Here is a 14,948-nt window from a genome sequence, read left to right on the forward strand (position 1 = left end):
GTGAGAGCTAAGTGGGGACAGTGCATGAGGAACAACCACCTGGAATTCACTCACTACTTGTCAGTCTGTAAAGACCCCGAGTCTCCATATGCTCAGTTTGATGCTGGCTGGGGAGTGGGCACAGCAGCTGCTGAGAACCCCACTCCACGGGGGTAGAAACCGAGGCCCAGGGAGAGGAGCAATATCCTCAATTCGGTTCAATTGGACAAACCTTTCCTGACCGGCTCCAGCGTGCCCAGCCCCGTGGCAGGTGCTGGGGAGTCTGAGCATTACTGGGTCCATACGTGTAAGTGGTAAATTGATAACAGGGTTGAGCGTGGAGCTAGGCGTGATGGGGTTCAAGCCCCGAACCCACCAGGATAGTCCCTCTGGCAGGAAAGGAAGCTCTCATGGAGTCAAAGATGGGCAGAGAGAAGGTGTTTCTGGAAGGAGGACCAGCAGAAGCGAGAGAACAGGGATGGGCCAAGTGTGGGCAAGAGAGGGCATGTGAGGACACAAGACAGATTGCAGGGACCGCTGGGCAGTGGAAGCTGGGCAGGGCCCCACAGCAGGAGGGTGGTGGCTGCAGAGGCCGGGGTGTGTGGCAGTCCCAGCATTTGACCTGGAGCCCTCATGCATGGCCTCCCCACCCAGGACCGTGGCCAGGTGCTTGCATGTGGTTCCACATCCTATTCTTGTGGCCCCGTTGTCTCTGCAATGCCCCTTCCCACCTGTGACGGCATCTTGACATCTCTCCTCTTCCTGGCATCATTGTGAACAGAGAACAGGACCTGGAATTAAGTCCAGGCTCCACCACTAACTGGCCATGTGACTTTGGGCCTCGGTTTCCTCATCTGTAAAATGGGCATGATAAACGCGCTCTGCCTACCCCACAGGAGCCCTGTGAGGCTCAAATATGAAAGTGGGTATGAAAGGTCTTTCCAAACTTGGCAGTCCTTTAAGAACATAAATTTATTTCAGAGTGAAATCTTACCCTTCCTTGGGAGCTAGGCAGAGCCGCTGATTTTATTCCCATTTCACAGATGAGGAAACTGAGGCACAAAGAGATTAAGTGATGTACCCAAGGTCCCACAAGCAGTGAGTGGCAGAGCCTGGGTCACAGTCCTGTGAGTCTGAGTCTAGTCTCTGCTTCACCAAGCCATTTCTCTACAAAACCCCCATGAAAAGAAAATCCCTCTGGATTCCACCCTACAGGAACAGACTTCTCCAGGCCCGGGGGTCCACTGTTCTGGGAGCAAATGAGCAGGTAAGGTGACATCACCCAGATGTACAAACAGGAGGATGAGCCTCTATCCATCGTGACACTGGAATTTAGGGACAGAGTGAAGCCCATGATGAGCTGAAGCTGGAAACTGACAGGATGTGGCAGAAATGGTTAACATGGCTGCACATCCTACCAGGGTCAGGCCCTTGCTGATCACAAAAGGGACTCTGCCTCAATTCCACGTACCAGGGAGCTGGGTGACTTATGGTGCCCTTGGTCTGTGGTTATAAAATATGTCATCCTTCCATATGCTCCCCAAACTCAGCCCCTGTGCAGCCAACTGTAACTAAGCCTACCTTAGTCAACAAGCAAGTCAACATGCTGGGGACATTTGGTGGGTGAAAGCTGTCGAGGATATCGGGGGGCTGTGTGTTTTTTCTGGCACCAGGATCAGGGTGACTAAGAGAGGCATGCATAACCCTAGGAACAACCCCTCCTACTTATGCAGTCTCAATTGTCTTCAAAACATTTTTGTACACAGGATCTTGCTGATCCCTGTAGCTATTATGTAAGCGAGGGAGAGCAGAACTATTCACCCTGGGGCTTAAGAGAGCAGAGATAGCAAACTGTCTGCTCTTAGGCTGCTCTCCTCTATTCCCTTGCTCATGGCAGACATCATTAATCAATTACACCACTCTTTCCAGTTCAGAATCTTTCTCTACACAGCCCTTCAAGTAACCACTACCAATCGATTGATGATCAGCATCCCTGATGTAGCAGTTGGAGGTCAGTTACCTACACAGCTGGGTGACCTGGGGCAATTCTTGTCAATTCTTCCATCTGAAAAACAGAAAGATAGATTAGAAGTCTGTGTTTCTGTGGAATGGTCTCTCTTCCTTCTCTGCTCCCTGCAATGCCATTGTAGCTCCGTCTTGTGTTACCTCTGCAGGGACCCCATGCAAGTCTCCTCTCTGGGCTCCAGTGCATTGTGACAACTTGGCAGCATGCTCTTCCTAAAGTTCTCAGCTCAGGAACTTCTAAAAGTCCTCTGCAGGCTTCCCAGGAGAGTCCAACTTCAGAGTGTCTATCTCTGGCCCTTCTGCTCATCTCCAAACTCAATTTCCAGACCACTCTTCACTCCTGTTAGGTTTCAGCCGAAGTGAACATGTGTTTGTCCCTGTATGGCCCACACTGTCCCACCCGGGCCTTTGCCCATGCACCTTCCTCCATGTGGGGTGCCTGCCCTCACCTCCACTCTCCATATTGACTTCTCAAAACCTTTTCTCTCTTCAAAGACCACCTTAGTTAATACTCCCACCTCCTTGATGATCTCACAGTTCCCCACAATAGGGGGTGCTCTCTGCCTCTTCTATATTTTAGTGCATCATGTTTTTTTTTCTTATTCTCTTTCCACATGCCTACCCCTTCCCCTTCCTCTACCTTCCGACTCACTTAGGAAATTCCAGGTGACTCACAGCCAGCACTCTGGGCAGCAAACAGGAGCAGCACCTGGTCTGTCTCCCTTCCATCCAAACAGAAGTCATAAGGAAGGCACTTTGTGAGAGACGCTATGTGCAAGGTGCTGAAGGGGCCACCCAGGGCTCTTGGTGCCCTCAGTTGTTCTTTTCCCCTAGAGAGAGCTGCAGACATCAGAGGGGTAGCTTCGGTTCTGAAGGGGGACCACCTTTGCAAAGTCTACACCCTGATGGGATAGGGAGGGAGAAGAGGAAGACAGGCGAATCAGGGGATAAGTCTCCTCCCCTCTTCTTCCCCCTCTCCAGGAACCTTCATGTTCTGTGCATACTTACTGAGTACTTCCTGACACACAGTGAGGACCTGGGCTCTGCCCTAACTGTGGTGACAGGACACTCACAGGCCTCTGCACTTGTGCTCAGTCTGTTTCCACCATTTGGGCTACACTTCCACTCCCCCTGGCCCCCCACCGCCGACCCTGTCTGGATCCTCCCAGCTCACCTCCTCCAGGAAGGCCTCCCTGATTGCCCCACCTGGAAATGACCTCTGCCCACAGACTCCCTTAGCCCTTTAACCATACTTCTCATGGAGTGTTCCTCTAGCCCCACCTTGCCTGCAGTCACTTATGCTTGTGACACCGCCCCTCCTAGTTCAGGGAGCTCTTCGAGGCCAGGGTCTCTTTCTGAGGCTCTCTGACTGCCCCGAACTTAGACATCCTGACTGATGGGGACCCACAAAGATCTGTCCCTCAGAATGAACAATAAGCGTCTGGCTGTAAGTGGAGATTCGGGAACATAAGTCTCCCGATGCCCTTTTTTGAGAGGCTGTCTAACCCTGGCACCATCTCCTGAGGAAAAGGGCCTGGAAGAGCAGGTTGGGCCTCAGGGAGCAGCTGAGGAAGATTAGGGCACTCCCCCTGCCCGGATGGGCTAAATACCTTCATGCCGAATTCAAGGGCGTGATAATAAGAACCAGCCTCTCCTTGGTATGTCTAGGCCTGGACCCAGGTGTCCGGGCTTCCCCACAACTGCCCCTGCACCTGTGACACTGAAGGGCCTTGGCTGTTGCACCAGAGCAGGGACGGCTCGTGAGGCCCGGCTGAGTCAGAAGGGCAGCGTAGGCCTGTGCGGGCAAAGGCAGCCTGCGCTCCGGTGCTGGCTGTGTCATGTAGGAGCTGGTGACAGTAGGTAAGTGGCTTAGTCTCTCTGGCTTCCATCTCTTTGCTTTAAAATCGTGCTAGTAATCATAGAAAGACAAAAACCGTCTGATTCCACTTACACGAGGTGCCTAGAGTTGGCACATTCAGAGACAAAGTAGAACAGTTGTTGCCAGGGACTGGGGGAGGGAAGATGGGTAGTGGGTGTTTAATGGGCACAGAGTTTCAGTTTTGCAAGATAAAAGAGTTCTAGAGATTGGGTGCACAGCAATGTGAATGCTCTGGAGACCACTGAACTGTACAGTTAAAAATGGTTGAGATGGGGCTTCCCTGGTGGCTCAGTGGTTGAGAGTCCGCCTGCCGATGCAGGGGACATGGGTTCATGCCCCAGTCTGGGAAGATCCCACATGCCGCGGAGCGGCTGGGCCCGTGAGCCATGGCCGCTGAGCCTGCGCGTCCGGAGCCTGTGCTCCACAACGGGAGGGGCCACAAGGGTGAGAGGCCCGCGTACCACAAAAAAAAAAAAAAAAAAAAAAAGGTTAAGATGGTAAATTGTACTTCATGTGTACTTCACCACAGTTAAATTTTTTTTAATCTAAAAAAAAAAAAATGGGGCCAGCAAGAGATCTTACTTCATGGGTTTGTTGTGAGAATTCAATGAGATGATCACCTCCATTGCTCTCTACCATGTGTGAAGTGAAAAGGACACTTAATAAATCCTGCGCCTCCTTCCTGTCCCTTTTCCTAAGAGGGGTGGTCCCTGGAGCTGAAGCTGCAGTGGGTGTTAGATGCAGCTGTAGCTGCTGGAAATGCTCGTGGGGTCAGGGCTGCGGTGGGAGGTGGTGAGCTTCTCGGCAGAGGTGGTGTACAAGCGGAGGTTGGCGGCCCAGCGCTGCTGTGGGAGTGGTCTCTGAACTCCCTTCCCCGCCAGGGATTTCGCTGGTGTCTGAGCCCTGTCCCACCACCATCTTAAGCAGCCGTGCTCACGTCCTGGTCATTGTGCCCTCGCACCTACATCCCATTCAGACCAGGTCCTGAGCACGGGCCACGGGCCTCCCCAGGCAAGGCCCCGGCCCTGCAAGAGCTTCCAGTGGGTTCAGATGAGCAACAGAGGAACCAGCTGACAAGCTGCCACATGGAAGGGGGGCAGTGGGGAGAGAAGGAGCGAAGGGGAAAGAAGGGCAGTAGAGGGTTAAGGCCAAAGCCAGGGGTTGGACATCCCTTCTCTGAGCCCACGTCTTCCTGTGTGAGAGGCTGTGATAACAGCACCTCTCGTGAGGTCGGTGTGATCGCAAGCGGCAGATGCAGGAAAGTGCTTGGAACACAGTGAACCCTCGACAAAGGTAGTTTATATAAATTGTCAGTTTTTGAGTGTTGAGTAGAGTGTGCGTAATTTGTTTTTGAGACAGAGGGACTGAGAGAGGCAGAAGCAGAGGGTCCTGCTGGCATCCTTCCTGGGGTGAGGTGCCTGCCACACTCTGTCCCCCTCACCTCCTACACCCCCAGCCATGACCCCCATCAGAGCAGGGGCCAGAGGCCCAAAGACCCAGCTCCCCAGAACGCCCAGGGCCCCCAAAGGACCCTCCCTCCTCAGCCAGTCCCCCCCACCTCCCCATACGGAGGCCTGGAGAGGGGCAGGGACACCCAGGACCCGAGTTTTCAGCTCAGGGCTCTCTCCTCAGCCCAAGGAGAGGCCCCTCAAAGCCCACTCCCCACACAGGGTCTTTGGCTCAGCCCACCCCTCCAGGTGCGGCTCGCAAGCTCGCTCCATTTCCTCTGTCCCAGGGGAGTTCACCCCACGGTAGGAAGCTCTCAGTAAAGAGGAAACCTCGGCCAGTGCTCAGAAGACAATTTAGAAATGATGAATTCCCAGGAGCAGTATTGGAAAACGCATCCCAGGATGGCCCTGGGTCTCATCTGGCGGGGCAGAGTGGAAAACACTGTGGAAATCAATTCTCTAACTTCCCGTGAGCCTTCCGGGAGAGGAAGCCAGAGGCCATGGCCCAGGAGGGGTTAGGGTTCAAGTGAGATTGAAAGGCAGGATGAGTCCAGGTAGTTTTCTGTTTACACGATGACAGTAATAATCATACAGTAACAACAGTCATCATAATAATTTTTAAAAAGAGCTAATAATTAATGTGCACTTGCTGTGGGTCGCAACATTGTTCTAAGTGTTGTGACCTAGATTATCATTCTCAGTCTTTACCATGACAGTAGTAGGCACTATTATTATCCCCTTTTACAGAGCATGAAACTGAGGCTCAGAGAAGGGAAACTGAAGCCACAAAGCTAAGTGGGGAGGTTGAGATTCGAGTCTATCTCTCAGTCCCTCTAAAGACCCAGTGGGCACAGGATATGAACCTCTGGCCCAGGCACTTCTTGTGGGGGTCATGTGAACCAGTGTGTGTAAAGGCACCCAGCAAACTGTAAACGGAGTTATTAGTAAAATAACAACCTCCCTCTCTAGATAATCTCAGAACATATAACCAACCCTCTTTTTGTTCAAGAGCAGTCAGCAGGGTCACACCCTCCCAGAGGAGGCCAAGGGAGAGGCCATGTCAATGAGAACAGCTTTAGAGCAGAAGAAGCAGGCAGAGCTGGACCCCGCCTGGACTCAATGAAACCAGTCAGCATTGCTTTGATCTGAACAGTGCTAGTTTGATCTAGTTAGATTTAGCCAGAATCTACTTTAAAAGGACTCCATTGGCGTGATCCTATCAGATCACATTGGACCAGTTTTCATCCTGATCTGGTCAGAGTTGGAATTAGCTAGAACCTGCTTGGACTGGTTAGAAGTGGTTTGAGCCTGTTTGTGACCAGTATAAAGCAGCCAAAACCTGTCTGGCACAGTCATAACCCCTGGCTCTGGTTTTTCAACAGCAAGAGCAGCTTCAAGAATATTAGAAGTTGGGGTGCAGTGTGATGAGTGGTCGGGACGTGGGTAAGCAGGTGGAGGTGGGGAGGGCCTGGAAAGCCGAGCTTGAGAGCGGATGATGTCACATCCATATTCACGCCATATGTAACCCTCCAGAGCTCTGCACAGACCACATGCCTGTAAATCAATTAGCCTCTTGCCCAATGATTAACGGGTGGGAAGCTTTCATCACTTGTTCTGGATAAATTATTGCATATGGAAGCACATCTTTGATTTTATGGGTTCTCTCTGGAGCATGAAATTTCTTGGAGGAGGTTCCCTGAGGAACGTGGAGCCCCTGCAGTGCCTCCCCCATTCCCTGTACACGCACACACATCCCGCTTCCTGCTTCCTCTTCCCGCCACCCACCTTTGTATCTTCCCAGACCAAAGGGCTCATAAGAGCCCAAGAAAGGAGGGTTGGGGGAGGCAGGGTTCACCAGACCCAGGGCCAAATGTGCTTCATAAATAACAAGTGTGGTGGAGAAGGGAGAGATGGCAGAGCACAGAGACTGACTTATCGCCGCCCAGAACCAGATGTGATGCTCACAGCCCAGGCCAACCTAAGGACAGGAAGCTGGGAGGAGAGAGGGGCCAGGCCACACAAGGGGTTCCCTAAGGGGCCTACAAAGCCATGGGTGGCTCCAGATATGAGTCCAAAGTAGAAACCCGGATGGTCAGGAGTTCTAGGGAAGATCCTTCAGAATGCACATGGGCTAGACCCTCATTTTTCCCAGAGGCCCTGAGTGGGAGGGACTTGCTTCAGGCTCCACCACCAGGACCAGCTAGTCAGCACTGCCTCCCTCGGTAAGTGATGTCTGTCTCTTGGGCTCTTCCATCCAGCCTGCCCACACTTGGAGCACCAGCCTGCAGCCCTCAAAGCCCCCGCTGCTGCACGGGGGGTTCAGATCACCCCGGTGTTTAAGAGCACAGCCCCTGCAGGCTCTGGAACCTGACAGACCCGGGTGTGAGTCTGTGACCCTGCTTTATTAGCTGAGTGACCTTGGGCAAGAGTCATCACCTCTCTGAGTCTCAGTTTACTTGTCCACAAAATGGGAATAATTCTAGAAGTCAGCTCGTAGGATTGTTGGGAAGTTTAAATGAACTAATATGCAAAGTTTATGACACAGTGCCTGGCCGTTCACCTAGTGATTAATACTGACCGTTAGCATTTGCAGTACCAATAGTTGTTATTTTCATTGAGTCCTTGTTCTTGGCCATAGAGGCATTGGAGGAGGACTCTGAAGACCCGGCGTAGAGGACCTGCTCAGCACTATCTCACTTGATGTGCGGCCTCAGTTTGCCCATCTGTAAAGTCGGGTAAGTACCTCTGCTCTGCTTGCGCTCCAAGGTGGTTGCAAGATTCAAGAGATGTGTAAGTGCTGAAAACTATGCTGGTGGACACAGAGATGACCGCCCACTTCCCATGTTGCCAGGAGTGGGGTCAGTGGTCAGATGGCCTCCAATTGTCAGCGCCTTCAGCTGGTCTCAGCTGCAGAGACCCGCCCTGCCCGAGATCATGCCCTCCCCGGGGGCAGGCTGGAGCCAGGGATGGAGCAAGCTGGGGGCATGAAGACCCAGCCATGTGGGTCCATGTGGGACACTCTGATGGGCACTGGCCAAGCCTTCATAACATCTTTTTTTTCTCTAATTGAGGTATAGTTGATGTACAGTATAAGTTACAGGTGTACGACATAGTCGTTCATAATTTTTATTATAAAATATTGGCTATATTCCCTATGTTGTACAATCTATCCTTGTAGCTTATTCTATACATAATATTTTATACCTCTGAGTCCCCTACCCTTATATTTCCCCTCTCCTCTGCCCTCTCCCCACTGGTAACCCCTCGTTTGTTCTCTATATCTGTGAGTCTGTTTCTTTTCTGTTAAACTTACTAGTTTGTCGTATTTTTTAGATTCCACATATAAGTAATACAGTATTTGTCTTTCTCTGTCTGACTTGTTTCACTAGCATAATGTCCTCCAAGTACATCCATGTTGTTGCAAATAGCAAAATTTCATTCTTTTTTATGGCTGAGTAATATTCCATTGTATATATATACCACATCTTCTTCATCCATTCACCTGTTGATGGACACTTAGGTTGCTTCCATATCTTGGCAATTGTAAATAATGCTGCTATGAAAATTGGGGTGCATGTATCTTTTTGAATTAGTGTTTTCAGGGCTTTTTTGGGTATATATCCAGGAGTGGAATTGCTGGGTTATATGATAGTTCTCTTTTTAGTTTCTTGAGAAACCTCCATACTGTTTTCCACAGTGGCTGCAACAGTTTACATTCCCACCTACAGTGGACAAGGGTTCCCTTTTCTCCACATCTTTGCCAACGTTTGTATTTTTGTTTTCTTTTTGATAGTAGGCATTCTGACAGGGGTGAGATGATAACTCATTGTGGTTTTGATTTGCATTTCCCTAATGATTAGCGATATTGAGCATCTTTTCATCTGCATGTCCTCTTCGGAAGAATCTCTATTCAGGTCTTCTGCCTATTTTTCAGTTGGGTTGTTTGCTTTTTTGATGTCAAGTTGTATGAACTGTTTATATAACTTGGATATTAACCCCTTATTGGCCATATCATTTGCAAATATTTTCTCCCGTCAGTAGGTTGTCTTTTCATTTCATGGATGGTCTTTATAACACCTTGCACCCCAAACTTCACCTCCAACTGCTTCAGGGGAACCTGGCCTGCAAAAGCTATGTAGTAAAAAGGGTTATCTTGCTAACACAACTACCCTTATTACATAGAGAATACAATCCCCAGGGCCTGAAGCACCCATCCCTGAAAAATCGGGCCTTTAACACCTGGCTCAGATTCCTGTAGATCTGGAAATCCAGTTCAGTTTGGATGGAGGCTCTCCTGATAAGAGTTGTTAGAGTTGCAGGAAAGATAAGTTGCAGGCTGGAAGGTGAGAAGGGCTACATGCCCTAACTCACACCTCTTTCTAGAAGACCTCTGATGGACCCTCAGTCGCGTTTGATGCACAGCAGTGACCTGATTCTTGGTGGGCCACCAAGGCAATGTTCAAACCACTGACCTCTGCCGGTGGCAGCAGAATTTTCACAGTTCACAATGAAATGAGAAAAGTAGGGATGATACAGTGAATTTAGGGACGTGACTACGCTGATCGTAATTTTTTGCTACTAACGTGACTACATAGTGCTTACTGATAATAGATTGTAGGGTTTAAAAAAATACCTTTACTTGGCAAAAGAGCAAGCAAAAGAAGCTCTTCACCCTGGAAATCTAGGTCTGGGGACCACTGACAGGTCCCAAGTCACCCCAGGTAGGTTTCTCCCTGTGCCTTTGGCTAAGAGGCCTGATCACAGGAGAGGGTTAGCAGACTGCTGACTTCAGTCTAGAAGGCAAGCTGGGCACCTTGGGCCCTGGCCACGTCTGGAACTGCTGATGGCTTGCTGACGGCCCTTCTTGGGGCCTCGGCCCCTCTGTAGAGTGAACTGTAGGGGCGGTGCCCAAAGTGAGATTCTCCGAGAACTCAAAGAGGAGGGGTTGGTAAGGATAAGCCAGCCTTAGGATCTGCCCCTCAGCCCCCTTCCTCACGCCCTGCTAGAGGGGTAGTGAGGTCCAGCGTGGGCCAATAGTGCCCCCCAGATGAGCTGTGAGACCCCACATCATCACTCCTGGACTAACTGCTACCCTACCCACCCACCAGGTGCCTGCCTGTGTGTCTCCCCGGCTCTGGGGCCGCTGCTAAAGACATGTTGCAGCAGCTTTACGAAGCGTGGCTTGGAACAATTTTACACCTCATTTGAGTTATGTTCTGGGATTCGCTCCTCTCTAAGCCTCCCTCCCCCTGGAGGGAAGCATGTTTCATCCACCCCGGCTCTCCTGCACTCCCACAGAGCCAGTGCCTGGGCCAGGAGGGGCAGCATCGGACAGACCCTAGGTCCGGAGTAAACAGCGCTGTGACCTGGCCCTTCCTCCTGGGCTTTCTCTCCAGGTGTTCCTGAGCCAGGACATCTGTGACTGAGGCCTTCACATGTGGGCTTGGTAATGACCCAGAGAATCCCAGAACAGGGAGAGTCCTTGGGGATTGGTCAGCAACCCTCATCTCCCCCCTGTTGGAGAGAGTCCCCAGGGCCCTTGAGACCCTTCTGAAGGCCCCATTGCCAGTGTGTGGCAGACACTTGCCTCCCCTCTAGCAGTAAAGGGGGGGGGGTTGGCATGGGGAGTCACCGTGTCAGCTGTGAGCCGGCCTTCCTGACAGCAGGAGCCTCTGGACTGGACTCTTTGTCCAGCAGTAGTGTTGACCTAGGCTGAGGAATGGATAAGCTAAGAAAGCATCTGGTCTACCTCCTTTATTGCAGGGGGAGGGAAGGCAGGTTCAGAGAGAGAGAGTAATTCCCTGCAAGACACACAGCCAGTAGGATACAGAGTCAGGGCTAGAACCCTGGCTTCACAACTCCAGGATTTCATCACCTTCTCCCTAAGAGGCAAGATCATTTCTACAGCCACATCCTCTTAACCATTCAGTTTTGAATGAATGCCTCCCAGCAGCCAGGCCTGGTGTTCAAAGAGCTTCCAGGCTGGTGAACACCTGCATGTGCTGGGATGTCCACATGGGAGAGACAGAAACACCTGCTACTGGGACCCTTCTGGACCTTCTGGACACCTGCTCTTGGGACCCTTCTCATCCTGTGTACTTCTTCAACTAGCTGTTCCTTTAAATGCCACCAGTAAATTTAAGTGTTTCCCTAAATTCTGTGAGTTGTTATAGCAAATTATTGAACCTGGGGAGAGGATCATGGGAACCCTCAATTTGTCACCAAGTCAGACAGAAGTGTGGGTTACCTGGACACCCACAACTTGCGGTTGGCCTTGGAAGTGGGGGCAGTCTTGTGGGACTGAGCCCTTAACCTGCAGGGCCTGCATTAACGTCAGAATTGAATTAAATTGTAGTACACCCAGTGGGTGTCTACAGAAAACTGGAGAATTTCTTGGTGTGGAAAATCCACACATTTGGTGTCAGAAGTGTTGTCGGTTGAGAAACCGTTTTTTCTTTCAGAGACTGACCTTGTTTTTGATGACCTTGACCAGTTTTGAGGAGTACTGGTCAGGTATGTTGCAGGAGGCCCCTCTGCTGGAATTTGTCTGCTGTTTTTCTCATGATTAGACTGAGGTGATGGGTTTTGGGGAGGAAGATGGCCTAGGTATAGTGCTATTTTCATCACTTCATATTAAGAGTACATACCATCAACATGATTTACTGTAGTTGATGTTGGCCTTATTCACCTGGCTGAAGTAGTGCTCATTAGGTTTCTCCACTGTAGAGTTATTCATTCTCCCCACTCATCCCTTCCACACTGTACTCTTTGGAAGAAAGTCACTATGTGCAGCCCACATTTAAACAGTGGGGAGTTGTGTGCCTCCTTCTTTAGAGTGGAGGATCTATGTAATTTATTTTAAAGCAACTTCCAGACAGCCTATCATTTCACTCATAAATACTTCAGTGTATGTCTCTAACAGATATGGACTTAACAACCACACAAAGAGCTACATTACCACTATGCCAACCTACACCACCAATAATGATTCTTTAATATCATTTAATACTCAAGCCATATTCAGTCTTCCCTAATTGTCTGAGAAAGTATTTCTATGGTTGGTTTATTCAAATCATGATCCAAACAATATTCACCCATTGTATTTAGCTAACATGCTCTTAAATGACTTTCCATTTCTAAAAGTTTTCCTTCTTTTTTGGTTTTGTGCCTCTTATTTCCTGAGGAATCATGGTCATTTTTCCTAGGGAATCTTCTATGTTCCGGTCATGGCTGATTGCTATCTTATAGTTTTGTTTAACATGTCTTCTGGCCTCTGCGTTCCCTGGAAACTGGTAATTACCTCAGAAGTTTGGTCAGATTCGGGTTCATTATTTTGGTAAGGTGGTGCATCAGATCACGATTCATAAATGTCCAGACGTCCCACTTTTCATGGAGCTGAAATTGGTCAGGGGTTGACATGTTGTTAACATTTCTCCCATGGGCTTAGCACTTGTGGCTGATTGATGCCTAGACAAATAGCCTCTTCATAAATCCCTTTCCTTCTTAAAGAAAGAAGTCAGTTTCTATTGCTTGCAACTAAGAACTCTGATGGATAAATTCAGGGTACCCAGTCTGGTGCTGGAAAATGCCTGATTAAATGCCTACCCCTGACGTGGACATAGCATGGACGTTGGGAGAGCACTCTGGAACCGGAACTGCCAGAGTTGTGGTCCCACCTCTACCACTGACTAGCTGTATGCTTTGGGCAATTTTCCTCAATTTTCTCATCTGTAAAATGGGGATGCTGCTGATGATAGCAATGCCTAGCTCATAAGGTTATAATCAGAATTAAAGTACTTAATATTTGCAGAGCCTTTAAAACAGTACCTAGCGCACAGTAAGCAGTCAATTAATTAACTGATGTTACAATACTACTAATTTTTTATTTTATCTTATTTCCTAGTTCTCTTCCTGCCTCACATCTCTGCTTAGGTAATTTCACCCATTCCCATGAATTTGGCTATCATTTTCCCTAATACCTCAATGCCAAGAAATAACTTAACTGAAATATATTCACCATTGATATAATAGCTTTGTTTTGTTTTGTTTGGGAGGCAGGGAACCTACAGTAAATGCAAACACTAAGACATACATCAGTTTCAGAATTGATAAAATGGCAGGTGGGTGGGATTTGTGCTTAGCACTGAGAAAATTAGAAATACTCTGACAACTTCCTAAGTTACACTAGCCAAAACAGCTCTCTACCCTGGAGGTTAGGGGCGTCTTGGTTGTGACCCTTCCTACTGATAAACTTGATTTGCCTACAGCCTCTGTATCCTGGGGAGAAAAATATGTGAAGAGGGGCCTGGGCTTTTTGCTGAGTGCTCTGGGTGTTGGAAACTGGATGCTACCAGGACAGGGAGGTAGATTTGTCCCTGCCACCCTTGGGGAACATCCCTGGTGGAAAAAGGGCTCATTCTTAGATGAAAGGGATCAATAGACATGGTCTCTGCCTTAGGGCCACCAAGATGAAGCTGAGAAAGCAGCCCAATGTCTGGGTCATTGAGTGGCTGTTCCCAGATACAAATCTATGGGGTTTGGGCACTTTCTATAATTCTATTATAGTTGCCATTAGGGAGTTCATTAGGAATCCCACCATGAGGGCATGTGGAGAGAGGTCCATGGGTAAGGGACATAAGAGCTGTGCTGAGGCCACTGGTGGCAGCTCTCCAGCACTATAGGTCCACTCAGAGATTCCCTGAAGAACAGTAGTGAAGGGAAATCCTCCCAGTGGGCAGAACTTCGAGCAGGACACCTAGATGTTTATCTTGCCTGGAAGGAAATATGGCTAGGGGTTTGGATCTGTTCGTTCACGGACGTGGCTAATGGTTTGGTCAGGGACTTGGAAAGAGCACAACTGGAAATTTGATGACAAGGAGGTCTGAGAAAGAGGTATTGGGATGGGTCTCTCAAAGTAGGCTCAGAGGTGAAGATATTTGCATGCCAAGTGAATGCTCATCGAAGAGCAGTCTTGGCATAGAATGATCCTAATCATTCGGTCAACAAGATGACCCATTCTGTGTGTGTCAATGGGCTCATAAACAAAGCAGCCATGACAGCATGAATGGAGATTTGGCATGGGCCCAGTAACATGGACTTTTACTCACTAAGACCAATCTGGCTACAATCACTTCTGAATACCCAACCTACCTACCATAGCAGAAATGAACACAGAGCTCCCAATATGGCACCACTATTTGTAGATGTAGAAACCAGCCAAACACCTGATGGCAGGTCAATTACATTGGAACACTTCCATTTTGGAAGCACTTTTTTTTTTCTCCCACTGGGGGAGATGAATATTCTGGATATGGGTTTGTCTTCCTTGCCCATGATGTTTCTGCCCATATCACCATCCATAGACTTACAGAATATCTTATTTACTATCATGGCATTTCACACAGCATTGCTTCTGACTGGGGAACTCATTTCACAGCTAATGAAGTGCATCCATAGGCTTGTGCTCATAGAATTAGCTAGTCTTACCATGTTTCCCATCATTCTAAAACATCAACCTAGTAGGACAGGGGGAATGCTATTTGGAGATCTGGACTTGGAGTCAGACAAACCTGGGTATGCATTCTGCCTCTGACATGTACAGTTGGGTAGAGTGGGTA

Source organism: Mesoplodon mirus (genome assembly GCF_964341445.2).
Source record: "Mesoplodon mirus genome assembly, chromosome: 4".
In the NCBI taxonomy this organism is placed as follows: Eukaryota; Metazoa; Chordata; class Mammalia; order Artiodactyla; family Ziphiidae; genus Mesoplodon; species Mesoplodon mirus.